Here is a 10,734-nt window from a genome sequence, read left to right on the forward strand (position 1 = left end):
TCCAGCTCCATCATCTGACTCCCACTGCTTTCTTGACGCTTAGCAAATTCTGCTGGGCGTGCGTCTCTTATGGTGCCGAGCCAGATGTGGACACCTTTTGCACGTACTATGAACTGCAGAAGCAGCCGAAGAAGAAGAAGGAGGTGCGAGATGGCAAGGAGGTGGAGGTGACCTACTAGTATGGTAGTTGCACTTTCATGTCTAAGAGGAACCAAGGCGTGGACCGCCTGGAGATCTCTTTTTGCCAGAATGGCAAGTGGGCCGCGGCTGGCTCGAGCAATGGTTCTACATGAAGACCTATGGGGTCCACAGCACAACTGAGGATGGCGAAGAGATCTCGCAGTATCCATTGACTTCTCATATGGAGGAGATGGCGCCACACACGCGCGTGGATCCGCCGGAGGAGGTGTCTCCGACGAGGGAGGCTTGTGATCAGGCTTTTGCAGCCGCGTGCCGCTACTCTGGTGGCCGCGATCTGGTGGAGGAGATCATGGCCTCCAACTACTGGCCCTTGGGCAAAAACAACCCAGCCTTTCAGCTGGAACAGGTCAAGGTTCCCGTTTTCGGGCCAGAGGCCGGGATTCCGTTCCCCCGCTTCGGTCGGTCCTTGGGGGAGGGGGTGACGGAGGACGGTTCCGTCTCCAAAGTTGAGGAGGCCGCCATAGGGTTGGTTGGCAAGATTTTCGAGCGCGAGTACACGTCTCGGATGGCCGTGGCAGGCACCATGCCGCGGCTCAATTGAGTTTTTGAGGAGGTCGAGATCGTCTATCGGGAGCGTGAGGTTCCTGCTGAGGTCCTTGCCTCGATTGAGAAGAAGAAGAAGAAGGCCTACGCAAAGAATGTCACGGCGGAGGCCGAGTCTAAGAAGAGGAAGGGCGCCGTCGGCTCTCGGGCGCCTGCGAAAAAGAAGATGAAGAGCGGAGCTCCGTTGATCACGCCGGCCTTGTCTTCTGCTGGCAGTGCGGGCGCTGCCTCCGCCGGTAGCAAAGATGTTGAGAGCTCCTCCGCTCCATCAGCGGACGCTCGAGTTGCGAGCAGAGGGGATCGCGGCTCTCCCGTAGCTCTGGTGTGCCCGATGAGCAGAGCTGTGAGCGGTGCCGGGCGTCCAGAGACCGGCGTTGCCCCGGCGCGCTCCTCGCATGGTGCTACGAGCATCGGCGAACAGCCAGAAAATAGCGCCGTCGAGCCTATGCCCGACGTTCTTGGCGGGCTGTGCTCAAGCTCTGAAGAGGACACAGAGGCCATCCTGCGGCATGTTCCTTCGTCCCCTACCGCTATCACGCCTTCGCCCGTGCCTGTGGCCGACGTCGGGCGGCTGGAGGCCGCTCTTGCTGAGGAGGCTCCGGCGGCTCGGCCTTCTTCGAGTCCTCTGCCCGCTGGGCCGCTGGCTGAGGAAGTCCGGCCCTTTGGGCCTTCGCCACATGATACGACGGAGACTTCTGCTCAGAGGGCGCGGCAAGCTGCCTTGCCTGGGCTTTTTATGAGTAAGTTTGTTTGGTGCACATCCTTGTGTTTATTGTCTTCGCCTAATTCATTCCTTTGCGTATTGTGCTAAGTGCCAATACTATGCGTCTGCTGCTTTGCAGGTGATGTCATGGCTGGACTTCTCACCCCGGAGGAGCGAGCAGCCACTACAGGCGCTAGGTTCAGACCAGGGCAACCGGGGCTGACGGCGCCGGGTCCGAGTAAGTATAAATGTTTTTATTTTGATCATCATCTGGCCTGTTTGTGATCTGCCCTCTGACCCAAGCTGTTGTTGTTGTTGTTTTTTTACGTAGGCTCCTCCAACACTTCTATCTCAGGTTGGGAGGAGTGTTATCTTGCCGTTCTTGGAGACATCGGAGGTGGTCTTTGGCTGTTGGTGTGTTTAACGTGAGATTTGCTTTTCTCACCTCATCGTTTCGTGTTTGTTTGTTCTTCTTTGAACAGATCGCTTTAAACGGCGTCTGAGGGATATGGATTTCTTCCAGCTTCTCCGCGTTCACCTGGAACACCAGTGCCTGGTGCGTCTCCGACGGTTTCGCCCCTTTCCTTCTTTTATTATTTTTTGTGTACGCTCGCTTCTAGACTTGTTCTTGATTCCGTCGCTGATCGCTTTGGGTTTTTTTTTCTAGTCGCAGGGGTATCACATGGGTGTTGTTATGGAAGAGCGTTGTACCCGCGAGGTCTCCGACCGTGACGCCGCGATCGAAGCGCTCAAGGTGGAAATCGAGTGCCTGGAAGGTGAAAAAGGGAGTCTGTCGGACTCTCTTACGGCTCTCCGCCTGTCTCTGACGGAGAAGGAGCGAGAAAAGGATGGCTTGAGGGCCGATCTCGCCAAGGCCCGGGAGGCGGAGATTTTGTCCATCGAGCAGGCCCGTAGGGCGAATGAGCTGGCCGAGGGTCTCCGGCGAGAGCTTGCCTCCGAGAAGGAATCCGCAGCAGCGATGAGGGAGCAGCTTTCTCTGACGACGAGGCATTTGGACTCGGTCAAAGGAGTCCTTGCTGCAACCGTTGGTCACTACCGGGCCACCGTCGCCGAGCTTGGAGGCAAAACCTCCGCTCCTCCGGAGGAAGATAGCGTGTATGCCCTCGCCTCCTGGCTAAAACGTCACCTTGCGAAGCTCCCCGGTCTGATCAACGGTTGCACGGACTACGGAGCGCTAGCTGGAGTGACAAACTATGCTAAACTTTTGGCACGCGGCGGGTGTACGCATACGGAAAGTATTCCGAAGGGGACACTGCCTGGTCCGGAGGAGCTCGGTGAGACCTCTCTTGGTTTGCGAAAAACCTTGAGAAATTTCATCGGGCACTTTTGGGCTCCATTTGGGAGATCTGCTGCCCGGAAACTGGCGGAGGACAAGAGGGCGAAGGTATTTATAGTCCTTGTAGCCATTTTTTTCGATGCCGCGGAGGCTTTTGTTGCTTTTGCCGCTGACATTCTAGCCTATGTTGTAGGATGCGCAGAAGGGTCTTGCGGGTAGGCCTTCGTCGGTTCCGCGCTCGGCGACTGCGATTGGTGCCTCCGCCGCTGGTGGCGCTCCCGCGGGATCTACGATCGGCGGTGGCGGTGGTCGGAGGCCACAGGCACCGTGCCCGCCCACAGCTGGTGCAAGCTTCGCTCCAGAGACTTCCGCTGCGGCTGATGCGCCGGAGGTCTAGGCTCTTTGTAGCATTTAGTTGTTCTAGCGTGTATCTTGCAGTCCAGCTGGACTTTTGTGAATAAAGTTTATTTTGTTCTGAATGGTTTTGTGGAAAATTTTAACCTTGCGCAGGTTCCGAATCGAGAGCCTGTGCAAGATGTTGCTCCTTTGACTCTCTACAACGACGGTATTTACATGAGCGGAGAGCTTTGGGAGTATTGGCGTTCAGCCTTTCCCCGCAGCGTTGCGCGCGACGTATTTGAGTCAGTTAGGTTTGACATAGACAACGAGCGCGCTGTGTTTACTCGCACCCTTGCTTGGCGCGGACCTCCGCCACAATAGTTAGGATTTTATTTCAAGTTGGTGTCCTGTAAGAATGTTTCTCGACGCTCTATGGAATACAAGACGGGTTCACTTTCTTGATTATTTGTGCGGTGGCTTGAGCCTATCGTGGTAGTTTACATATCTCGTCTAGTCCCGAGCTCGCGCACCGTTGTCCTTTGCTTGGGCGATCGAGCGCGATACAGAGGTGGTGGCCAGGACCTTCGCCCCATTTTTTCTCATTCTCTGTGCTTGCTTGTTGGCGGGGGTAGAAGTCTCCGTAGTTTTTCGACCGGCGGAGGCGTACTTGAAGTCCGCCTGGCGAGGCTTGCCGAATCGGTGTTTGATCCGACTAGAGGTTTGGCGCAGCTTGTGCAGACGGCGGAGACTCTTGATATTTCTTTAGCTGGGTGTTTTAGCTGTCTGGAGGCATGGGTCTCCGACGCCGCACACCCATGGGACATGGTTGATCTTTAGAGATGGTAGGTTAGGTCTCCGGCGTTAGGGGGATGTTACGAGTTTTCGTGCGATATCCCCCTGCGCCCGTAGGCCTTTGCTGTTCATCACCGTGCCGTAGGCCCTCTCTCTCTTCCCACTGTCTCCGACTGTCTACTGTTGCCTCCGATTTTACGAGTTTTCATACAATATCTACGGCCGACTTGGGTATCTAAGGAGACCCCTGCCTCCATGGCTATCGCTATGGCTTTTGCCTGTGCTATTTCTTGCTCCCCCCTTGGGCCCTTGCGCCTTATGCCGACTGAGTTTCTTGAGGGCATGTGGGGTGAATCCATTTTTATAGTGGGGTGGTGGCTTTCGAGTGTTAACATTTTTGTATATTGTTAGTTGGAACGTATCTTGGCTTTAATGGCCTGTATCTTGCCTGAATTATTTGTTCCCCTTGGGATCTTTTTGAAGTAAAGAGGTCTGGCGCCGCATTGGTGGCAGTGTTTTGTCAGGCACTTATTGTTTATCTTGTTTTGGATGGTGGAGACCTTTTCCTGGTTCTGGCGCCACAAATTTGTTGCCCCTAATGCAAGGTTTTTTTAAGGTCGGAGGCTTGTTTAGCCGAGGTTGTTTTTTCCTTTACACCTGAACTTGTTGAGGTCTTATTCGAGGGTCGGAGGCCTGTTTGGCCAAAAGTTTTGGCCTTGATGCCTGGCTTTGGTCAGGTCTTTGTCAAGGGTCGGAGACCTCTTTGGCCATAAAGGTCATTTCAAATTGCCCTTGCCTATGGCTGGCGCTTTGAAAGGACCTTTAGTTTTTGTTTACCGAATATTGCGGCGCCAGAGCTGGCCGCTTTCGGTTTTGGGTTTTTGGGGCATTCTTTTGGGGAATTACCTCTTTATACTTTTAGAGGATTTTTACATTGAGCCTGCCTCGTTAAAAACCTCACCTCCGCTTGGAGTTCCCCTGTGAGGAAAAGAGTGCAGGCTCTTTTACATTTTGTTTTGATTGAAGTAAAAAAAACTAAGGTAAATGCATGGAGGGGCCTTCGCTTATATTTTGTGGAGGTTGCCCTTTGGTACATTGCCTAGATGTAGTATCTACGAAGGCTGTCAATATTCCATGTGTGGGTTGTCGTGACGCCTTCGCTGTCGGTCAAGTGGAAAGAGCCAGGTCGGCCTGCTGCCTTTGCTGTGTATGGGCCTTCCCATTTCGGTTGCAACTTGCCGATAAGTTGTGCGTTGGGGTTTCTTCTGAGCACAAGGTCTCCGTGTTTTATGTCTTTCCTTACCACCTGGGAGTCTCTCCAGTTTTTGGTTTGGGACTGATATTTTGCAATGTTTTCGACTGCTTCTAGTCTTATTGCTTCTATTATTTCTTTTGCATATTCTTCATCTTGCAACATCAGCTGACTCGTTGTGCGGAGGCTTTCATGCTTTATTTCTTCTGGCATCATGGCCTCTTCTCCATAAAGCAGTTTGAATGGTGTGAATCCTGTTGTTCTTGAGACGGAGGTATTGTGTGACCAAATAACTCTAGGTAATTCATCTATCCATTTTCCTTTGCGAAGGCCCAGCAATGTTTTTGATATTGCTGAAAACACTATTCTGTTTGCTCTTTCCACAGCGCCATTGGACTCTGGGTGGTACACCGAGGCGAAGGCTAGTTTTGTCCCTATGCTTTTGCAGAATTGTTTGAAGTTCTCTGAATCGAATTGTTTTCCGTTGTCTACTGTCAGGATCCTCGGTACACCGAATCTGCAAATGATGTTCTGCCAGAAGAATTTTCTAATAGTTTCTGAGGTTATCTTCGCCAGCGGCTTTGCCTCTATCCATCTTGTGAAATATTCCACTGATACACTGCGAATCTGTTTCCTCCTTGGGATGGCGGTAATGGGCCGACCAGGTCCATCCCCCATCTTTGCGGCGGCCATGTCGGAGGTATAAGCTGGGTCTCCGACGATGGTTTTGACTGTCCTGGAGAGAATGTTTGGCATGCTTTGCATGTTCTGACTATCTGCTCTGCGTCTTGTATGTGTGTTGGCCAATAAAAGCCTTGCCTTATTGCATTTGCTGATAAAGCTCTGGAGCCAATGTGCGACCCACAAATTCCTAAGTGTATTTCTTGAAGTAACTCTATGCCTTCGCTCTGCGATATGCATTTGAGGAGAGGCTGGACTACTCCTTTCTTGTACAGTACGCCATTTATGATTGTGTAATTTCTTGCCCTGGCCTGTATTCTTGCTGCTTTTGCTTCATCTTCTTCGGTGGTTTTGCCTTCTAGGAATTCTGTTATCACCTTTCTCTAATCTTCATTTTGCAGGTGTAGTATGGGTTTTAGTGCCTTAGATGTCTCCGCAGTTGCCGGAGACTTCAAGATCTGGTAAAAAGTGTTTGGTGGCAGTGGCAGGTTGTTTGCCGTAGCCTTTGCCAATTCATCTGCCTCTGCATTTTCTGATCTTGGGATGTACTTCAGGGTGAAACCCTCGAATCTCCGCTCCAAATTTCTGACAACGGATAGGTATTTGATTAGTTCTGGCTCTCTTGCTGTGTATTCTTTCTCTACTTGGCCAGTGACCACTTGAGAATCTGTTTATACTGTCAATGTTTTTGGCCCTAGGGCCTTTGCTTTGCTCCAGCTCCGGCTTGGCCCCAGGCTCCATCCGTGAATGCTATCCAACCTTGAGTTGTTGGTTGTACCTTGGGCTCAGTTGGAGGTGTCCAATCTGCTACAAAATCAGCTAATGCCTATGATTTGATTGCTGTTCTGGGGACATATGAGATACCAAACTGTGATAACTCTGTAGCCCATTTGCCTATTCTGCCAGAGGCTTCTTTATTTCTAAGCAAGTCTTGTAGTGGCAACGATGTTGGGACTGAGATTTCATGGGCTTGGAAGTAATGCTTTAGTTTTCTTGATGCCATCAGCACTACGTAGGCAACTTTTTCTACTTCTGTATAGTTTAGCCTAGCTCCGGACAGTGCTTCTGAGATAAAATAAACTGGTTTTTGAGTTTTGCCTGATTCTTTTTCCAGCTCGTGGACTAAGACTGCGCTGACTGCATGGTCGGAGGCCGCCACATACAGCAATAGGTGGCTGTCTGATTCTAGGACGGAGACCATCAGTGAGTTTGCCAGATACTCTTTCAAGTTGTGAAATGCCTCTGACTGCTTGGACCCCCATTCGAAGTTGTCTCCACCCCTCAGGGCTTGGAAGAAGGGTAAGTTGCGTTCTGCTGATTTTGAGATGAATCTGTTGAGCGCTGCTATTCTTCCCGTTAGTTTTTGTACTTCTTTCTTGTTTTTGGGCTCTGCCATTGCCATTATTGCTCTAGTTTTGTCTGGGTTCACTTTGATGCCTTCGCTGCTTATGATATAACCGAGCATCTTCCCTTTTGTGACTCTGAATATACATTTCTCTGGGTTGAGGCGGAGGCCAGTTGTCCTGAGGTTGGCGAAGGTCTCCTGTAAGTCGGAGACATGATCATCCTTGTTCTTGCTCATGACCACAATGTCGTCGACATAGGCTATGATGTTTCTATCTAGCTGTGATCCCAAAACCTCCTTTGTCATTCTAGCAAAGGTTGCTCCGGCATTCTTGAGTCCCTCCGGCATTCTAGTGTAGCAGTATGTCCTGAATGGGGTGGTGAAACTTGTCTTGTCTTCGTCTTCTTTTTTCATCCAGATTTGGTGATACCCAGAGAAACAGTCGAGGAGAGAGAACCTCTGGCATCTAGCTGCCTTGTCGACGGAGGCGTCTATTCTTGGCAATGGGAAAGGGTCTTTCTTGCAAGCTTTATTCAGATCTGTGAAATCTATGCATATTCTCATTTTGCCATTTTTCTTTGGTACCAAGACTACGTTTGCAAGCCATTCTGAATACTTGACTTCCCTGATCACTTTTGCATCTAGCAATCTTTGCACCTCTGCCTTTGCTGCCAGGATTCTATCCTCCGACATTTTTCTCTGTTTCTGCTTTCTTGGTCTCATGTTTTCATTGATATCCAGTTCGTGCTGTATGATGTCCCTACTGACTCCCTGGAGGTCGGACGCTGACCAGGCGAAGATGTCCTTGTTTTTTTACTAGGGTTACCATGAGCTCTTCCTCTTCTGCCTTGCACAATTTTGAGCTGATTGTTACTTTTCTGTCTGGTAACTCTTTTTCTAGAGGGATCAGCTTTGTCTCTTCTTGACCTGCCATATCTGTTTCTCCTTTGGGCAAGTCCAGAGGCTCTAGTTCTTTGTTTGCCGACTCGACTGCATTGATGTTTCTTTGGGCTCTGTAGATAGCTTTCTCTATGTTCCTTGCTTCTTTCTGGCTGCCTCGGACAGTGATAATACCATGGAGTGCTGGTATTTTCATGCATAGGTAGGCCATATGCAGGGCTGCGTTGAATTTGGTTGTGAATTCTCTGCCCAAGATGGCATTGTATGGGTAATACAGATCGACGATGTCGAAGGTTATGTACTCGGTTCTGGCATTCGCTTGGGTTCCGAACGACACTGGGAGTGAGATTTTTCCTAATGCTTGTATCTGCTTGCCTCCGAATCCTATTAAAGGGGATTCGGAGGGCTGAAGTTGATTTCTGCCGAGCTTCATTTGGTCGAAGGTATTTGCGAAGATGATATCTGCTGAACTGTCAGTGTCGATCAGTATTCTGCTTATCTCCCATGCTGCTATGTTGGTCTTGATCACCATTACGTCTGCGTGAGGGTAGCTCTCTAGCTGGAGATCTTCTTCTGTGAAGGTGATTGGGACTCTGGACCAATCTGAGTGTTTCACCGGGCCTTGAACTGCTACATTGTTTACCAGGCGGAGATGATCCTTTTTCTGCTTTTTAGTTTGAAACTCCATTGACGATCCTCCGGCGATTGGCAATATCATGCCTATTGTTGGCAGTGCTCCATGAGGGTTGACTTGGTTTTCTGGGTTTGGCTCATTTTTTGGCATTGGGGGTGGGTTGTGAGGTGGTGGCAGAGGTAATTGCTGCATGTGGTGCTGTGGCGGCGAAGGCTCAAACCATATTCGGTTTTGTTCCGGTGGGTTTGTTTCGAGGTAGGTTATATGGGGAGATTTTAGGTTTATATAGGTCAGGCTTGCCTCCGACCTGTAGTTACCCGGCGGAGGCTGCTGCGAAGGTGATGACCGCCATGCTGGTAGGAAGTTTGGGTAATAGGCAGAGGCCAGTGTGGAGGGATGTATTTGGGTTGCGTTTAGCGCTGGGTACATTGGGCAGTACTGCTGGTGGCCAGTTGTGTGGGTGGTGTTGACCTCTCTTGCGCTCTGCTGTGTCGGAGGTTGGGCAGTCTGCTTGTTCTTCATTCTTTCCTGTGTTTCTTTTGTCTCCGGACAATCTTTGGTGCTGTGGCCTTCATTTTCGCCGTGAAAAACGCAATATGGCCTGCGTTGTTTCTGGCTTTGGTTTCTGTTCCAGTTTTTGCCTTGGTAACCTTGCCGACCTTGGTTCCTTGTCTGGGTCTCCGGCCGTGTTGGCGCTGCCTGTTGCCCTTGCTCGGGGTGAGGTTGACCCTCGATGCTGAGCACTTGCCCCTGGCCTGGCTTCTGATTTGATACATTCTGGTTGGTATATGTTTTCTGGGAATTTTTGCTACTGTTTTGTTGTCTGTTTTGACCTTGCTCCTCCAGCCTTTTGCGGAGGTCGTTGTCTGATCTGCAGTACTTCTCGAACTCGTCATACAACTGTTGTATGGAAGTTGGTTTCTCTCTTGCTAGGTGTGCTGCGAACGGCCCGATTCGGAGGCCTTTGATCGCTGCTTCGATTGCGATCTCGTCTGGAACGTCTGGTGCCTTTGCCTTTAGTTGCACGAATTTCCGGAAGTAGTCGTGTAGTGTCTCTCCCTGCATTTGCTTGCACTGGAACAGATCTGTGGAAGTCAGCGACTGTGCTGTTAGCCCCTTGAAGTTTGCCAATATCTTGTCCCGGAGGTTCTCCCAAGAGTAGACTGTACTTGGTTTGAGCATAGAATACCAAGCCAGCGCGTCGCCTTCGGCTGCAATGACAAATGACTTTGCCAAGACGGCGTCGTCTCCGCCGGCGGAGGCTACTGCTGCCTCGTAACTCATAATGAACTGATGGGGGTCAGTCTTTCCGTTGAACTTTGGTAGTGTGATTGGTTTGTACGCTGTTGGCCATGGCGACTGTTGTATGCCTTCAGATAGTGGGGACTTGGGATCGATAGGCCTCCGCATCACCTGAGATGGCATCGTCGGCTGGCTGATCACTGGCATAGGACCTTGAAGCATGGTTGCGGTTGGTGTTGCTGCGGAGGCTGGGATTGCGGAGGTTGTCGCCGGTACTACGTGCTGCATACTTAGCATCTCAGCATGTAGGACTGCCAGCTGCTGCCTTATTTCTGCTGCTTGTGCTGACGCTTGAATAGCTTGCTGATTAGCTGCGAATGCTGCTGCCATTCTGTCCCTCTCTTGTTGCGCTCTTTGCAACTGTGCTTGCAGCTGTTGCAGTTCTTGCTCGAGTGTTGTGGCTGAGTTTGGTTGGGCCTCCGGATCTTGGATCTCTGGATCTTGGGGTTCCGGAGGTTGGCCCTGGGCATCTACTCTGGTGTCATCCTCCGCTGGCGAGGTTGCGTAGGCGCTACGAATGTTGCGCCTAGGCCTTCCCCGCTGACCCGTGGTCACTGCTGCTTTGGTGGTGGTCTTTCTTTTCCCTGCCATCGTTGGTTTGCCTTGGCCAAACCACGGTGGGCGCCAATGTTGAAACTGCGGTTTCAACAACATGGGGGAGACCGAGGCCTCCGCCCATCGGACGCCGCCCTAAGGCGGAGGCTCGGAAAAGGAACGACAGGGGGAAGAGTGGTGAGTAAAGGAA

Source organism: Miscanthus floridulus, chromosome 8 (genome assembly GCF_019320115.1).
Source record: "Miscanthus floridulus cultivar M001 chromosome 8, ASM1932011v1, whole genome shotgun sequence".
In the NCBI taxonomy this organism is placed as follows: Eukaryota; Viridiplantae; Streptophyta; class Magnoliopsida; order Poales; family Poaceae; genus Miscanthus; species Miscanthus floridulus.